This window comes from Macaca fascicularis, chromosome 1 (assembly GCF_037993035.2).
Source record: "Macaca fascicularis isolate 582-1 chromosome 1, T2T-MFA8v1.1".
NCBI lineage: Eukaryota > Metazoa > Chordata > Mammalia > Primates > Cercopithecidae > Macaca > Macaca fascicularis.
Genome location: NC_088375.1, coordinates 56,650,445 through 56,667,237, shown reverse-complemented (window position 1 = coordinate 56,667,237; position 16,793 = coordinate 56,650,445). Strand labels below are relative to the sequence as shown.

The 16,793-nt window shown below is 32.7% G+C and overlaps 1 long non-coding RNA gene across 1 annotated transcript in view; it reads left to right on the top strand.

Annotated features, from left to right (window-relative positions):
* The first annotated feature begins 848 nt into the window (after positions 1-848).
* LOC135969425 (uncharacterized) overlaps positions 849-16,793 on the top strand; it is a 42,270-nt gene continuing 26,325 nt past the window's right edge. The window contains exon 1 of the long non-coding RNA XR_010584688.2: positions 849-1,052. This is a non-coding gene — a long non-coding RNA (uncharacterized lncRNA). The remainder of the gene's footprint in view (positions 1,053-16,793) is intronic.

Genomic DNA, 16,793 nt, shown 5'->3' with positions numbered 1-16,793 from the left:
TAAATCTTTACAGACACATTTAAGGATTTTTAAGGAATTAGATGAATTAAAGAATCCTAGCATAACTAAAAAATACCTTCTGCCTGGCAGTTTTCTGGACATTCTGCCTTACCTAAAGTGGTAAATTAAAGAGTGACTTTGATGGAGAAATGTATTTCTTCTTCATCCCTGCTTAGTTAAAGCCCCTTATTTGATTTGTTTTGATATTGTTGCCTTTTATTATTTTCCAGTTATTTCTACCCCTCCTTTCTCCAAAATGAAATACTCAAAAGTTAATTCCGTGTTTGGTGTCACTAGTGAACAATTTAGTTTGTTAGTTTAGAACTGCAATAAAGTCTCTGTAAAGATAAAAATAAAATTTGAAAATCCATCACGGAAAATAATTGATTTTGTGCTTCAAAACATGACAGTTCTGCAAAGGAATATGATGATAATTTACTTTCTGTCACTTCCAAAGTTAACTGAAGGGAGAGAAACACACAAAAAACATTTTTCTGACAGGCAAACAGGCAAATTTTGGACAAAACTGCAGGGCAGGGTGATAAAAAGAAAAAAGAAATCTTAAAAAAGCTGAGCTTCCAATCACCTCCCACCAGTCTCTGTGAAGGATGACTTCAGTCCCTTTCTTAACTAATTCTGTCACTGTAAAATCCTACAGTCATTCTTCCACACATAAAGGACAAATAAGCTCAAGAGGAGGATATAGATGCTTTCAGTTTTAACTATTCACCAATGGTGGAAAAGGCAGAATGCCTAAGCTATGTCTTCGTGGCCAATAGGATAGCTCTGTATCTCTCACATGACTCACTGCTCCTGTCTTTCACATGGGCTGTAATTTAGTTCAATTCAGAACTGCAGATAGTACAGCTTCCACAGGAGCAAGGGATGTCTGAGCACAAGTGGCTGAGTTCCGAGTGACTTTATGAAGCACTTTCTACCTTCCTCTCCGGCATGAAAACAGGGATTCTGCACCTGCATCATGGACAGTCTGGCAAAAGCCTCTGCTCTGCCTCCGGGGACAAGAAACTAGAGCAAATAACCGTTTTGAAATTGTAAGTATACCTTCCTTTCCGTCAAGTGAACTGATTAAAATAGTTTTATGTCATAAACATCCAATATTCGAAGATTTCTTAAGGGAACTCTTTTATGTGTATACTGAAGGGTATTCAGCTGGCAGGAAAATATTCCAGGGACAATTGTTGCATACTTTATTCTGTGAAGGATAAAGAATTAAAAATAAAAGTCAGGCGTTCCAAAGAGTAGCTGTAGGAGGCTGTGCGTCGGAACATCGCTCTAGTGTGCTGCTTTGTTCATAAGAAAAAATGAAGGCACACGCATATGTACTTAGTTCACTTCTTTTTGCTCTTTATGTCTAATCAGATTTGCTCTGTCCCCAAGAAAAATAAAAGGCAAACTTTGCTGACTCCACTGACAAGGGCACCATAGACTTTCCACACATCTGACAGTTATTATAATTAGCTATGAAAGACTGCAAAGACACTTGGGGGCAAATAGCTCTTAAATTCTGAACAATGGCTTCAAGCCAGGGCTTTCTTTATATGTTTTTTTAACTACCACTTTTAATTTTATAATAAGGATAGAAACTGAACTGGTTTCGGTGTTGTAGTCCACACAATGTGAAATAAAGTCTCGGCAGAAGTGAAGGCGACTGAAAGTGGCCAGTGTAAAGAGAGAAGGAAAAGACAGCTTTCTGTCTTAGGATCCAGCCTTCCATGTATAAAGATTTTTTTTTTTTTTTTTGAAATTCCTAATAGGGTGGAGTGAGGATGTGGGGGTGGGGAGGAAGCATGCGGAAGCTTCTTTATAGAAGAATGCTTGAAGAATAAAATAATTTGGCATTTCTTCTTGCTAGCGAGCAAAAGATATGATTAGCATCTAAGTTCCTTACATTCATAATAAGGTTTTTTGATGGAGTTTCAAACAGAAGCAACATACAATGCAGTTTTAAAATTTATAAAATAATTGGAAACAAATGGATAGAATGTTGCTGTATTACTGCTTTCTTTTTATATTCAGCTAGAGTAATCTAGCAATGCATTATGCCTTTACTTCTAGAATTATCCACATCCTTAAAAAGTTATAAGCTAAGTCTTACAAGAAATTAAAAGGCAAATCACACCAGTGTGATTATGACTGATGGAGATTTTGAATGACAAAGCCTCCAACAAAAAGAGTTTGTGAAAAACATTGTCCTCCTCATTTTTAAAAGAGAATATTAACTCCATCAATTATTGAAAAGAATTATTCAAAGGCTCCAGACATAACTAATTATGGCTTAAAGAGAGCTGCCAGAGCAGAGCCTGTGTTCTAATTATAAAAGTCCAAGACGTTAGGATTCATTTTCTTAAGGAGGACTTGAAAATAAATACAAATTTTCACATAATCTTATAAAAATACACCATTTTTTTTCTTTGTCTGCTCTCATGTTATCTACACCTCCCCCACCGCCGCCCACTGTGTGCTGAGACACCTGAAGGCTAGACATAATGATCAACAGAGCTCCAGCCTGTCTGGACTCCAGCCAGATTTTTTTCCCCTTCTACAATCAAGGAGCTTGCACGCAATGCATGCCGAGCCTATTCCACTGCTATGTGCAGATCCGGGATGGAAGTCTTACACATACTGCGGAAAGATTAAAGACAACAATATCCCCTTTCTCTTACCCTAGACAGCCTCAATTTTTAACCCTTTCATTACCTTTGAAACCAAGACGTCTTACCCATTCAAAGGCAGGTCTCAAGGGACTTTGCAACTCCCACACCATATCATACAGATGCACATGCCTCCTTTGGTGTAGAAATCACATCTCAACAGATCCTATCAGAATATTTTAGGACTAATAGTGTGCTAACTAAACATAACGTAATTTGTTTGTGTGGGGAATGCATTTTTGAATGAACTTACGCTGCATGAAATCTGGAACAAGTCAAAGGTCTGTCGAAAGATTCTTGCAAACCTTGCAGAAGGTTACATACCATTTCTGATGATGCTGTTCTCTAAGCATCTCTCTGTCTCTCTCTCTCTCTCTCTCTCTCTCTCTCTCTCTCTCACACACACACACATACATACACGCTCTCTTTTCTCTTTCTCTCTCTATCTCAAGATACACACACTCAATCAGGAAATTATATCATTGTATCACAGAGAAATCCAGGTTAGCTGGTGATGTCATCATATATAAAATTTTGCCTTTGTGGGCAACATTTTCAATCACCTAATCGCTAATGTATGTTGGGTGTGTGCCCATAGGAAGTTCACGTGCTCGTGGGGTTAACCGACACCCACAGGAAAGGACTATTTTATTTGCAGCTATCTTTCTTTTGAAGATGTGTTTATGGGGCAGGATGGGTATGTTTATCAAGATATATGTAGTCAGAGTTTCCTGGTTCTAGGAAGCCTTATTAATATGCTGTTTGAACATTTGAAAGGCGGCTGAATTTCGATGATATAAATAGGATGTAGAAATGGTGAGCATTTTGAAATCCAGTTGGATAACAATGCTACAATATTGCAATTTATTATGACTTGGTGTTTTTAATTTGCCACTTAACATTTTGTAACAATTAAATCCTTTTTACTTTTAACTTATTTCTTAAGGAGAGAATAATTTTATACCAATGATTTAGAAGTAATGCTCTCTCGTGTGCTTTAATAAGGGTATATCTCTGAATTAGATAATAGTTGAATTAACTTTTGGGTGAGCTAGTACAGTGTTTGTATTTATTTATTTTCAAGTCTGTTTTATGGGCCTTACACTGGATAGTTAGTCACCAAACATGTGCACAGATTTTTATTAATGCACAGATTTAAGTACATTATTTTATTTCACGCAAATAAAGTTTAAAACTTTTACCAAAACATATTGCCAGATTTGAGATGTAGATATAGAACAACTCTGTATACATACTACCCCTTAACTACCAAGTTTTGATATGTAATTTAAATTAATATTCATTAGAATAGAATGACTGCGATACTTACCAGTTTTTACATAATACCACGTATCTGATACATAATTTTTAAAATTTTGGAATTTGCTCTTAATACTTCTTCATTCTTGCATACTAAAAAGCGATTAATCTGAAAGGATTTTCAAAGCATATATGTATAAACAGCACTACGTATATGTCAACAAATTAATAAGATTCATTTTGCCAATGTATTGTGTGATTGTTTTAAAACAAATGAAAAAATGTTTGTTCTTTTGCTGCTTTCATGTTACTATTGTTAAGAAAAGTATATAGCTAAAGAGTTGACACATTTTGTACTTAGAGAAAACAAGCTACACAAGTTAGATGACATTCTATGGGGTAAGACTCCACTAAGAACTAATAAATAACTTCTTTAAGAAATTCTTGGCCTGAATCTATAATTTTACATAAACAGTTCTTCCAACATATAGTGGAAGATTGATGATTAATTATATAATTTCTTTATCAAAGATTAAAATGAGCAAATAGTTGTGTTTAAATTTTACCTACTTTCAAAAAACAATACATGGCATTGCCCATTGGGGATACAGGTTACTGAAAAGGCATCTTTCAAAGACAAGAAGATAATGGACTTGATTGAAATAGTTGAACTACGTAACGCCAATTCAAGAACAAATGGTTTTTCAGAGCATAACGGAGAAAGAACAATTTACTATAGTACAGTTTATTCTTCTTACACAATGGCAATGATTTATTTGAAATGGCAGAACAAACATAGTGGATATACAAAAACAACCAATGGGTATTTTATGTCAAGGATATGTCAAGAGTCTTTTGTTTCATATATTAGAATATCCTTAATCCAATTACTTATTTGAAGACTTAGCTTAAATCTACATCCTTGTTTAGCATGTGTTGGTATTAAAATCACATATGTCTCTTACATGCATGTAGCATATTTAGTATACATATATATAATGTATTTGAATATAGTCTTCTGACCCCAAATAATTGTTGTCACTTTATTATAAGAGTTCTTGAAGACTGCTAATGTATTTCAATACAATAAAATTCAGATTGCGACATCAATTAGCTATGTCTATACCACCAGAAGAGCATTATCAGATATTGGATGAATTACTGTATTGATGTTATAATTACCACAAATACCTCATGTCAAAAAAGAGTATCAAAAGATATGACTCTAATTTGACAAACAGTGTAAAATGTGATTTTTAAAACCATCTCTGTTTCTTACTACCGTGAAAATGATTTGTAAAAGAAGACTCAACAGTTATAATTTCTCTTCATGAAAAGAGAATTTTTTTTTAACTTAGCCTTTAGGCATAGGGCCTGAAATTATTGTGAGTAGATACCTGAGCACTGTGCAGAGAATGCACAGGAACCTCAAGTTGCGATGAGAAAACAAGGGAAACTGGTTTGTCTGCTTTATGTTTCAAATTTTATTCTTGCAATCCTACATGAAGATAATACTCAAAATTAATTTGAGTGAAAACTATCAAAGTTATTTTCTCAACTTTCAAAAGATCCACTGTCTTGTTGACACTCTATGAAGGAAAAGTGTTCTAAAAATGATTGAATATTCTACTGAGTGAAACTCAGTCAAGCTCAGTGAGGCACTGGGGTCAAATGGGCTCATGAATCACAGATAGGAAATGAACTGTGTATTGCATATTTGAAAGTTTAAAAAGAAACATTTGGGATATTTTACCGTAAACAGATTTTGGTTTGATTTCTGGCACATCTTTTTAAACATTAAGCCTGCAGTTCAGCTGAAATAACTTTTTATATGTATAGCTAAGACCAGATGGCCACGTGCTCCTTTCTTATTTAGATGAGACTTTTCCTTTCAATAACATCTTTCTTCCTGACCTGCTTAAAAATTCCAGCGAATGAAATCAGCACAGGATTTTCAATTCTAATTGACCATGTGCAGAGGAAGGGCCAGTAGAGAAATCAGTAGAGGCATTGTGAGGCTCACTGCCTCAGTTTTGTCTTTGTGTTTTGCCCTTACAAACCAATCTAGACTAATCAAAAGCATTTAATTTTTATTAATATTAATATAGCTGCAAGATTCATCCTCAATCAAAATTATTTGAGTTGGCTTTGTCTATCATTTTATCACAAGTAATTTTTTAAAGTTATTATTCGCTTACACAGTTTCAACTGTCAAGTAAGCACTTTAGTGGTTAAAAGATAAAATATTGGTTGTATTAAGATGAAAGAATGATTGTACTAAATTATTTTTCTTGTTATTTAAAAAAACATTATTTTTGAAAGATACATATGCTTTTTAAATTTACCATGAAAATATTCACTATATAATATTCTTAGTTCATTATCTGCATAGTCATTTTATAAAGAAAATATGTAAATTTTATTTGAACTTGAACCAGTAAAAAAAATCAAGAATAGAAGGCAATCTCCATATTCTGTATAGCTTAGCGAATTACGTATGTATTAAAAATGGGCATCTAAGTTCCCAGATGTTTTTTCTTTTTGAAAAATTCTTGACTCAGATAAATATCTTTATAATTTATTTATTACTGCAAATAGTCAAAGATTTTTTGAAAAAACATTTATTATTCGAATGGTGAAAATATTAGATGAAAACAAATTATCCAGACATATTGACACTTGTTTGCCTAATAAAGATAGAAAAAACCATAAACCAAAGGTGTATATTTAAAAAATATATAATAGACATAAGAAAAACTCCAAATTAATTATCAGGGTTATTGAAGTGGCCTCACGGCAATACTATCTGATTTGGTGTTCTTTGCTGATTCTTCTTCAGGTACCTTATATCTCAAGCAAATCTATTAGTTGTCCAAAAATATGTGCTGCCTAATCATCAAAAGCCATGTTTTTTCAATTGTTTGAAAAATGCAAGTCTTATGAAAGATGAGATCAGTTAGAATTTTTTAAAATCAAAATTTCAGAGAAAACTGAACTGTATTTGTTCATGGGATTCACAAATATAAAAGGAACATTCTAAGCTACCAAAATATGAAGCAAATTCTTTATGAACATGTAAAATTTAAATATTTGAGATCATCTTTTATATATATATGTGTGTGTATATGTATTCATTCTATATATAGAATGTATATATTATATATATGTTCTGTGAATCAATTTGTGCTTCCAAAATATAAGAATTTTCCAATATTTGATGATTTTACCATCAATGTAGGTGTAAAAATCCATTAGGAAAACTAAGGGCAGTGATTTAGCCAATTCTTGTTTTCCTGCCTCAAATAAAAACAATATTTTTAGAAGCTTGAAAAATCAAGCCAAGTATACACAAAAAAACCCAAGCATAAAAGTGTTACATTATACATATTTGCAACTTTGCTTTACTTTTAAAACTATACATTTTAATAGTGCTGAATCTAACTTTGTTGGTCGGAGGTAATGGATAATAGGATCTTGGGAAAAAATAGCAAAATATCATTGGTGTGGTAATTTCAGATGGTTGATGCTAAGATATTCTGAACAGATAGGTTTAAATAAGGAATAGAACTCTGAGCTACTCCCATTTTTCTCCTTTTCCGTGTTACTCTGGAAAAATTGGTCTTGATTCTGCAAGATTGTAGATAATCAAAAATATTACATAAAATAAGAAACACTTTCCAGTTATCTTTGAAACAAGTTTTGGTACTTTTATTTGTGTGGGGTCATGGTTGAGATTTACTGCTCTGTTTTCGTGTATCCTGATTCTGTAGGCGAACAGAGCATAAAAAAATAGGGTCAGTTAGGGAAGCTTTGCAATCGTGCAAAATGTCTGCCCTTTGCTATATCCTCTTTCCTGTTCTCTAAGACTGTGACAATCAGGAACAGGAATCCTTGAGAAACCCAGGCCTCTTTTAACTCTCCAGGGACACTACTTCTATCTGTTTTCATGCTCCTTCTAAAGGATCCTCCTTCAGACTATAGCACACTTCTGAACTTCCACCCAGTTTGCTACATTCCCAGTTATTTCTGCTTAGTTAGGACTTTGCCTCACCCTCCATGGTGCTGTTTATGTTTCACAGGCAGAGCTGTCTTCTTACATTTTTGTTTTAAAACGTTATATTTTTAACTCTAAGGGAAACGGGGTTAACAGGGTAGACATGACATCAAAAGGATACATGTAGGGACAGACACAGATGTCTTTGGCATTCTGAAAATTTGCAGGGTAGTAGGCAGAATCACGCGATTACACTGAATTTGATTGGGCAGCTCTCACTTCTGGTTCACGAAGTGTGCCCACTTCAGAGTGGAAGGCTTCTCTCAACTAATGCACTTGAAGTAGATGCTCGACTCATTCTTGTGGTTTATACTTGATTCGGTATATTTCCTGTAGGGAAATTACTGTTTTAACTTAAAGGAACTAACTTCTCCTTCAGCACATGTTGGACTAGAAAAATAAAACACAAGTATGAAAAGAGGAGACTATGTCAATAAGAATATCAGGGTGTAAACTGTATCAAATAATTTGAAATTAGGAGGGTGTGTCAAAAATTGGTTACAGACATTTTTATTATACCTGTGAATTATCAAGAAAACCTCATGAAAACGCAACCACTGTGTGATGGGAAACCAGAAGTAAAAATTCCTCATAAGGTTTTCAGTATTAATCTAATTTTATTGCTTTAAAAACATTTATATAGGAGACATAATTCACTGATTTGTATAATTGTTTGATTGGCTGTTACTATTAGTTATCTATCAGGACATTATTCAAAATATATTGGGAGAAAATGAAACACTCAGTCACTACTCTGGTTATTATGAACCACTTTACAAAGTGCCTCTTGCCCTGAAAAGAGTTAACGATTTAAGCTGACAACAGTGACTATGAAGAAATTCATTCTTTGGTTAGTCTGAGGACAGAAAGGGGTTAATTTTTCAAATCTTTGTAAAGGGGGTAGTGGGGGGAAACTCTGGAAGATAAAAAACCAAACCAAAGACTAAGCTGTTAGTGATTTGGTTGTATTTATGGATTATACTACATGTTGAAAAGAGGAAAATCAGAGCTGTAAGATGACGCTGCAGGGGTCGTCTGGACTTTTCACTGAGTCTAAAGTCTATTTAGTCAATGCTTATTAAGGCCTGGTTTTGACCTTTGCCCTTCTCACTCCTCCCTGTTCCAGGTGCAACATTTTTGCCAGTGCTTGACCATTATTAGACACTATGTGCAAACTTTAAATTGTGAACGGAGTGTGTTGAACATAGCAAATAATCCAGTAGTTATGATGCTCACATTTTTATTAGAAAGTGTAAAAACTCAGTAAACTTAGATTTGTTTCCTTTTATAATTAATAAACAGTGCATATTGCTCTTCTTCAAAATATAACGAAGGCTATTCAAGTGCAACTTACATTTAAACCAGATTAGCACATTTGTTGTTAGAATGAATTCTTGTAAGAATATATCTAAAACAGTGATTTCTATTTAAGCTACTTTACTTTGAGGGGGACATAGAAAACTTTATATAATTATTTCCTCTATATTTTCACACATACACTTTTAGTAATAAATAAAGCTCTTCTATTCCAGGCTTGTATTTGTTTAAAGGATTAATTTTACTTTTAAAAATTATAAACTAAGAGATGAATACACAAACTACTTTAGTACTTTTAGTAGACAGTTTTACTACAACATTTTGTAAAATATATTTATGTATTTACATGGTGTTTGATAAATATAAATGAAAATCCATTTTTACATACTAATTAACAGATATTTTTAACAAACCAACCATGTATATGCCTCTAAAATCTAATGTTATTATAGATAACATGCATAAAACATATAAAATGACTCAATATTAACTATATAAACATAAAAAGGGAAATAAAGTTAGGCAAGTATTGGATTACATTAAAAACATTTAGAATTTTATTTTACTTTTCTGCTGAATGCTTTGTTTAGCAAAGAATTATCCACATTACGTAAATTCATGTATTTTAAATACATGCTTTTGAATTGTGAAGACAATAAAATATCTAACTTGAGGAAAAGGTTGGTTTTAAAATCTCACTGGAGAAATAATATATAAACATTTCTTTTAGCTTGAATTTTAAAAGGTAGAAAAAACTTTATTTTACATTTTGAAATATTTTAAACTACACAGAAAAGTAAAAGCAATGTAATATACATATGCATATTTCCACCACTTTTTTATGCATTATAAAAAAGATTTACAATTTATAATATTTTGCTATACTTACCCCCAAATTATTAAAAAAAAGAATTATTTATACACAATTGAAGACTCCCATCCTCATTTCATATCCTGATTTCCCTCTGGCTATGGAAGTAATCACTGTCTCATAGTTTGCAGCTTATCTTTCGTGTGTCTATTGTCACACTTTAATCACCTACATATCAGAAACAATAAAAAGAATAAGGTCTCAAATATAAAATTCCTAACCGGTTTTTAAATTTGTCTTTAAGTTATTGAAATTTTTCAAATAAGTATATTCATTGGATACTATACTTATTAATAGATTTTTAGTTTAAAACCATAACGTTGATTGAAGATTTAAATTAAAAGATCTTTCTACCTGCTTCAACTAACTTTCATGGTTGCAGAAACTGAGAAAATATGCCTCATGCGTTTCTTTTATTCAAATTCTTTGGAATTAAGTCTTACATTCTAGCTATTTTTATGTTACATAAGGAATTGGTAATATGGTTAAAATATTATTCTTTAACATTATTTCTGTTTCTCCCATTTTATTGTTTTCATAAAGAAACATGTATTACAGTTAGCTTCATGCATTAATTTTCATATGCCACACTCTCAAGGGGTTTTGTAAGGTGCTTATTGTAAAATGTTCTAAGAATCCATAAGAATTGTCTTATTTGCCAAGAAAATGGCACCAATAGCATAGTTAAAGAAAGAGCATTGACAGTAGGGTTGCTTTTTGGAACTAGATTTTCCTTTAAAAGGGGCAAACGCAATTCTGAACAAGTGTACTGAAACCAAGATCCTTATTTGAATACAGTATTACTGCAGATTTACATGAACCATGTGGTAATACATTGCCATACAAACCTCTAATGCTCTGTCTCTGCCACGGCATCAGAGTAGAAATCTGCATCAGCACCTTTCCTATCATGCGTGATCCTAAACATAATCTATAGACAAAAAACTTCAGAGGTACATAAAGGTGAGTTTAAATGATTTCCCCCCTCACTAATTAAATTATCTAGGTAGCACTATATCAAGAGATACCTATAGTCAATTTAAAACTTTAGTCAAGATCTCAATGCCTAAAAGATGTAAGCAACTATACTACCTTTCTGAGATATTTGAGATTGCTATCCACTTAAACTATCTTCAACTCACATTTATTAACTACGAGTTATTTCAAAATTGGACAATTAGTATCCACTAGTAAATATTTACTCCAGGCAATGTTTGGGCTTACATGGTCTAAAGATGAAGACAGGTGAATATGAAAGACTCTGTTTTTTCTCAGGTTCAGAGAGAGTATATTATAGCCCTCAATAAATGTGACTCCTGACTTTTTACACTAGATATACATAAAAAATGCTGATACAATGATTGCAGCCATACCATTTCTCAAAAGAACATATTATGACTATACAATAATATATTTAAAATTCTTTATTCTGTAAGTTTTGTATACCAAGTCATTTATTCAAAGACATCACATTTTTGCTCTAAAATACATTCAAGAATATGGAAAGCTGCTTTTTAAAGGCTCTCATCTTATACTTTGGCCAAAAGAACTTGAAATATATTTACTAAATATTTATTAATTTTTTTCTTTTTCTTGACATTTGTATCTTTATTAGACTTAAAAGCTACCAATATTCTTTCCTCCAGATAATTACACAGTCAGTGTCTATTGTTTCAGTCTTTTTTGTTTTCTTCTCCACAATTCTGGTCAATTAATTATCTTTCAGAATGCCTATATCTGTTTCTCATGGTAAAATAGCAAACAAGAAAAGCACTGGGTAAGGAGTCAGAAGACATGTTATTCAACAGCTGGGTGGCTCTCTGTGGACCTCATTTTCCTTATCAGTAATTTAGGGATGTAGGGCTGGTGGATCTCCAAGGTCTTAGGACATATCTCTACATGATTATCTAAAAATGAGACCATTAGCCAATTAATAAATTCTGAGCTCTCAAAATAATCTCTATATTATGCATGTGCCAAGTGGTCCATCCTATTTAAAATGTGGTCTCACTTATACTTGTTCAAGGTTATTCTCTTCTAGTATTAAATTTTCGTATTTTAAACTCATTTGTATATGAACTTTTGTTCCTGTATGTGTCTTCTGAAAAGCATTCTTCACCAGAACCCACTGATTTTCTCTATGAAGTATCACATCTAAAATCACATAGCTTAAAAGGCTCTTACTCAGTTCTGATAATGTATTTTACAGATAAGCCAAGTAAAGTCAGGAAACAGCATGGGCAATAATTTGTAAAGATTCTTTTGGGGTAGAAATTATTCTCTGCAAATTCTGTAATAATATGGAACCATTGGGTAGCTCAAAAAAAGAAAAGATTCACTGCAGGATAGATTTTAGCTATTATTACTGAAACCACATGATATGACTGTGGGGGTTTTCCAACCGCTGATTTAGACATTAATACTAAGAGTTACAAAATGGATGTCCTCAGAGTATTGTCAAATTTATTATTATAAAATTTTATTATAGGAAAATTGATCATTGAGTGACTGTTGCCAACACTTTTACTCTGAATTTTATCATTGCAAACTTAACTCAGATTTCTTATTTCTAAATAAATGACAATAAATTATAAATTATCTTACTAATTCAGACTATGCTTTAGGTTTAAATTAGTTTATAACTGTGATGTACATATAATGAACTTCCATTAAGAATAAGCATAAGGGATTGAACTTATAGATTCAAATGTCAGAAGTAGTGATAATAATATAAATCTAAATATGAAGAGTGTAGCATGAGTAATGGTAGTCTGTGGAGAAAAACATCACAAGTGAGTTAAAGAAGAAATGTAACATGAATTAGAAACATACTTGAAATGTAAATAGTTATAATTATATTGACAATATTTTTTCCACTGAAGTCTATACAAAAGATTTAATTTATTCATTTACGAAATTATAATCAATAACTATTTAGATCATGCCATAAAACAGATAATTAGAAACAAATTTTTAAATCTATTTGTTTACCAAAACTATCTCTGGGTCTGGAATATTCTATAAACACAGAATAGATTCACGTTAAATTGCTTTTTAGGTATTCATAGCATCCAAAACTCAGTTATTCTTAATCTATCCATAATATGAAAATTGCAGAAATGTCTGTGATTTTCTTCATCCTTCTTTTTAAAAAAATATCAATTTATTCAACTGATATTTGGTCCTATAAGCCCAATCTTTAGACAGAGGAAAGTGAAGGGAAAAAAGTTAGAGATGCAATGGCAGACCATATTAAATAAATATCAAAAGTAGTTTCTTAGTTGAAAATGTGGAATTAATTATTTAATAAAAATCATGTAGAATTTTAGTAATATTTACTTCTATTAGACTTGGATGTGATTTGTCATTGCATTAGGCATTGATGTGTCTACACCATGTGCACCTATTAATACACAGTACATTATTAATGATCATATTTGGACTTGGTAGGAAAAACTTTATTTCTATAACTGCTGTTAATGTTAGACTAAGTTTACAGATCTGAATTTCCCTTCCAACATTTTTTGAATTGGGATGTTAAAAAAAAAAAGGAAGAACTGGCCTAGGAGTGACTAATATCAGTACCTAGTTATTATCACAAAATAATCCATACCATTTTTATGGTCAAAATGTGGGTTGCTTTTCTTTTAATTTAGGATGGTTTGTTTATTAGAGTCAAATTTAGAGTTCAAGAGTTTAATGATCTAGTTTGTGAAATAATGTAACATTATTTTCTAACAGAAAAGAGCCTTAGAGATTACAGAAAGACAAAGAAACTGAGGCCTGAGAAGAGAAGCAAGTAATCTATATTCATGTAGTATCTAGAGTGATAAAAGTATAATTCTTTCAATTCCTTGGACTTCCCCTTAAAAATGACTGCGTCAAGGGAAACAAAGGTCACAATGAACCCATTTGGTTAAAAGTATTAGCTCTGATAAAAGTCCTGCTAAGGATAAAGCTGAGCAATTCATTTTAATAAGAAACATCAGACTTCCTACAGAAGGACATAACCCCTTTGTTATTCAGTTTCCTCATCTGTGAACAGTCATAACAGCACATGCTCTATATATCTCATAATACGAGAAACATCTATTAAGTGCTTACTACAGGTAAATCATAGAACTATGTATATTGCACCTAATTTTCATAAAATTTCTATGAGACAGCTCTCCCATTATTATCCTATTTTGGAAATGAAGAAACTTAGAAACAGGATGGCCAGGTCATAAGCTCAAGATGCTATAATGCCTATGGGATACGGCTAGGAATTGAACTCAGAAGCTAGAGAGACTTTTTACTTCTGCATCTGACTGCTTTGCTTCATAGCTTCCCACCACTTTTGTCTTAAAACATAATAATAGGTGGGGAGAGGGGGAAACATCAAAGTCATAAATAATTTTTCAAATGCAAGACCATATTAATACTAGAAGGGATGTGGGCCCTATCTCAGATTATCATCAGTAATCAATACTTAGATGCACAGGTCAAATCTCTGTAATAAGTTCCATTACAAGGAAGATTGAGATAGAACATGTATAAGCAAAATGGAAAACTCCATTCATTTTACTTATTTATTTAAAATTACTGTATACTAAACTCTCTTAAAATTCATCATAATAAGATTTTACCTATGTGGAAATACACTTTTCATTTCCACACCACTTATATATTTTTTTATAAATATCAGTTTGTTCTGTCATGTTTCCCTATGGCTCATCTGTTTAGTGTTTTTATCTCCTTTACCTGTTATATTCTTCTATTCCATCTAAATAGAACTAATGTTTCAAAAAATATACCAATAATGGCTGCAAATTTAAAAAATAATCTCACAGCGTTTTAGTAAGTGTACTGAGCTTGGTTACAAGACAATTCACAGTAGTCCAGCCTGCAGTGGCTTCCATCCAAATCCATGTAGCCACCAATAATCCTTACAAAAGGATAAAACTCAGTCCAAGGACAGTGTTATCAAATTGTTACAATGTAGTCACTTTATAATCAATCTCAAATGTTTATTGAATGTTAGCTCTGGGGAAGCCATTGGGCATCAACGTAATTCATGTTCTCATGGTTTAAAAAATAAAATCTGTAGATGGTCTCAATCTTGGATCAGGGTTAACGGAGTCTGTCAAGGATTAAAAATACGTACTTAGAAGTACTTAGAAATCCAAAAATCTCACACCTCTCAATTTTTTTGGCATTTTCTAAAATTTCCATAAACAACTAAATTTCGGTTTAGTTAGAGACTTGGTTGGACTCACAAGTCCTTCTCTTCTCTCCTGTGACTCTTTAAGCGTTAATCAACTGAAAGTTACAAGATGTGAAAGTGTGACTCAAGTCAACTTCTCTCTTAGAGAAGTAATGTTAAGTCATTGCCCGAAAATTTTCTTGTTGGTTCCCAGCTGTCTAAAAAAACAGTTCTTAATTTTGTGTCAGGTAGTGAAACTCACTATAGAAACTCATTTATTCCATAAACAACAGAAAAACAGTTTTTATTATTTGCTAGAGCTGAAATAATTTCGTATATATATACATATATATATATATAAGAAACTAAATTGGCCAGGCCCGGTGGCTCATGCCTATAATCCCAGCAGTTTGGTAGGCTGAGGTGGGTGGACTACTTGAGGTCAGGAGTTTGAGACCAGAATGGCTAACATGGTGAAACCCCATCTCTACTAAAAATATAAAAATTAGCTGGGCATGGTGGTGTGTGCCTGTGGTGCCAGCTACTGAGGAGGCTGAGGCAGGAATACCTCAGAATACCTTCGTTTTGAAGGTATCCACTATTTTAAAACATGTCTCTAGTGTGTTTATATGCAATTTCAGCCTACTATGGTAGAACTTTTCTTGAAGGTCAAATGCAACATAATAGTAGGGAACAGGAAGCAATTGTGGCAAAGTTTTCTACAGTATTGCCCTAACTTCTAAGAAATTCTACAATAAATTTGAAATTGTCTGCTGAAGTCATGTTGAGTATCCTGAAGAAGTTCCATTATTTATCCCTGAAAAACGAATCAGTGTTCCAAATGTTGAGTAGTCACTGCAAAAGTCATTAAAGAAACCAGAAACTATTATTAGAAACAGTTTTGTTTATGCTTTCTGTTTGTTTGTGTCTGGTTTTGAGACAGGGTCTTGCTCTCTCATCCAGGCTGGAGTACAGTGGCAAAATCATAGCTCACTGCAGGCCTGGCCTCAAGTAATCCTCGAGCATGGCCTTCCAAAATCCTGGAATTATAGGCATGAACCACTGCGCCCAGCCAGAATGTCTTATATTTGAGTACTCATTTATAATTTTTCATCAGTTTTTTTCTTCAACTTGCATATTCATAAATGATGTTTGAGTCATGAATTCAAACATTCATATATTCATTTTTTAAATTATATAAGTAAAGAGTAAAGCTAATCTACTACTTTGTCCTTGAGGAGTAGAAGGCAAAAAAGGAGATGCTGACCAAATTCCCTAGTTAATTTTCAGGGTAGGAAGACAGAGACTGGATCACTGTGCTACTTTAATTCAATATCTATTTATTAAGCCTTTGTTTATTCTAAACACTGCACTACACAGGTAGGAGGATATAAAAAATATGAGAAAAATGTATTCTCTGCCCTTGATATATTC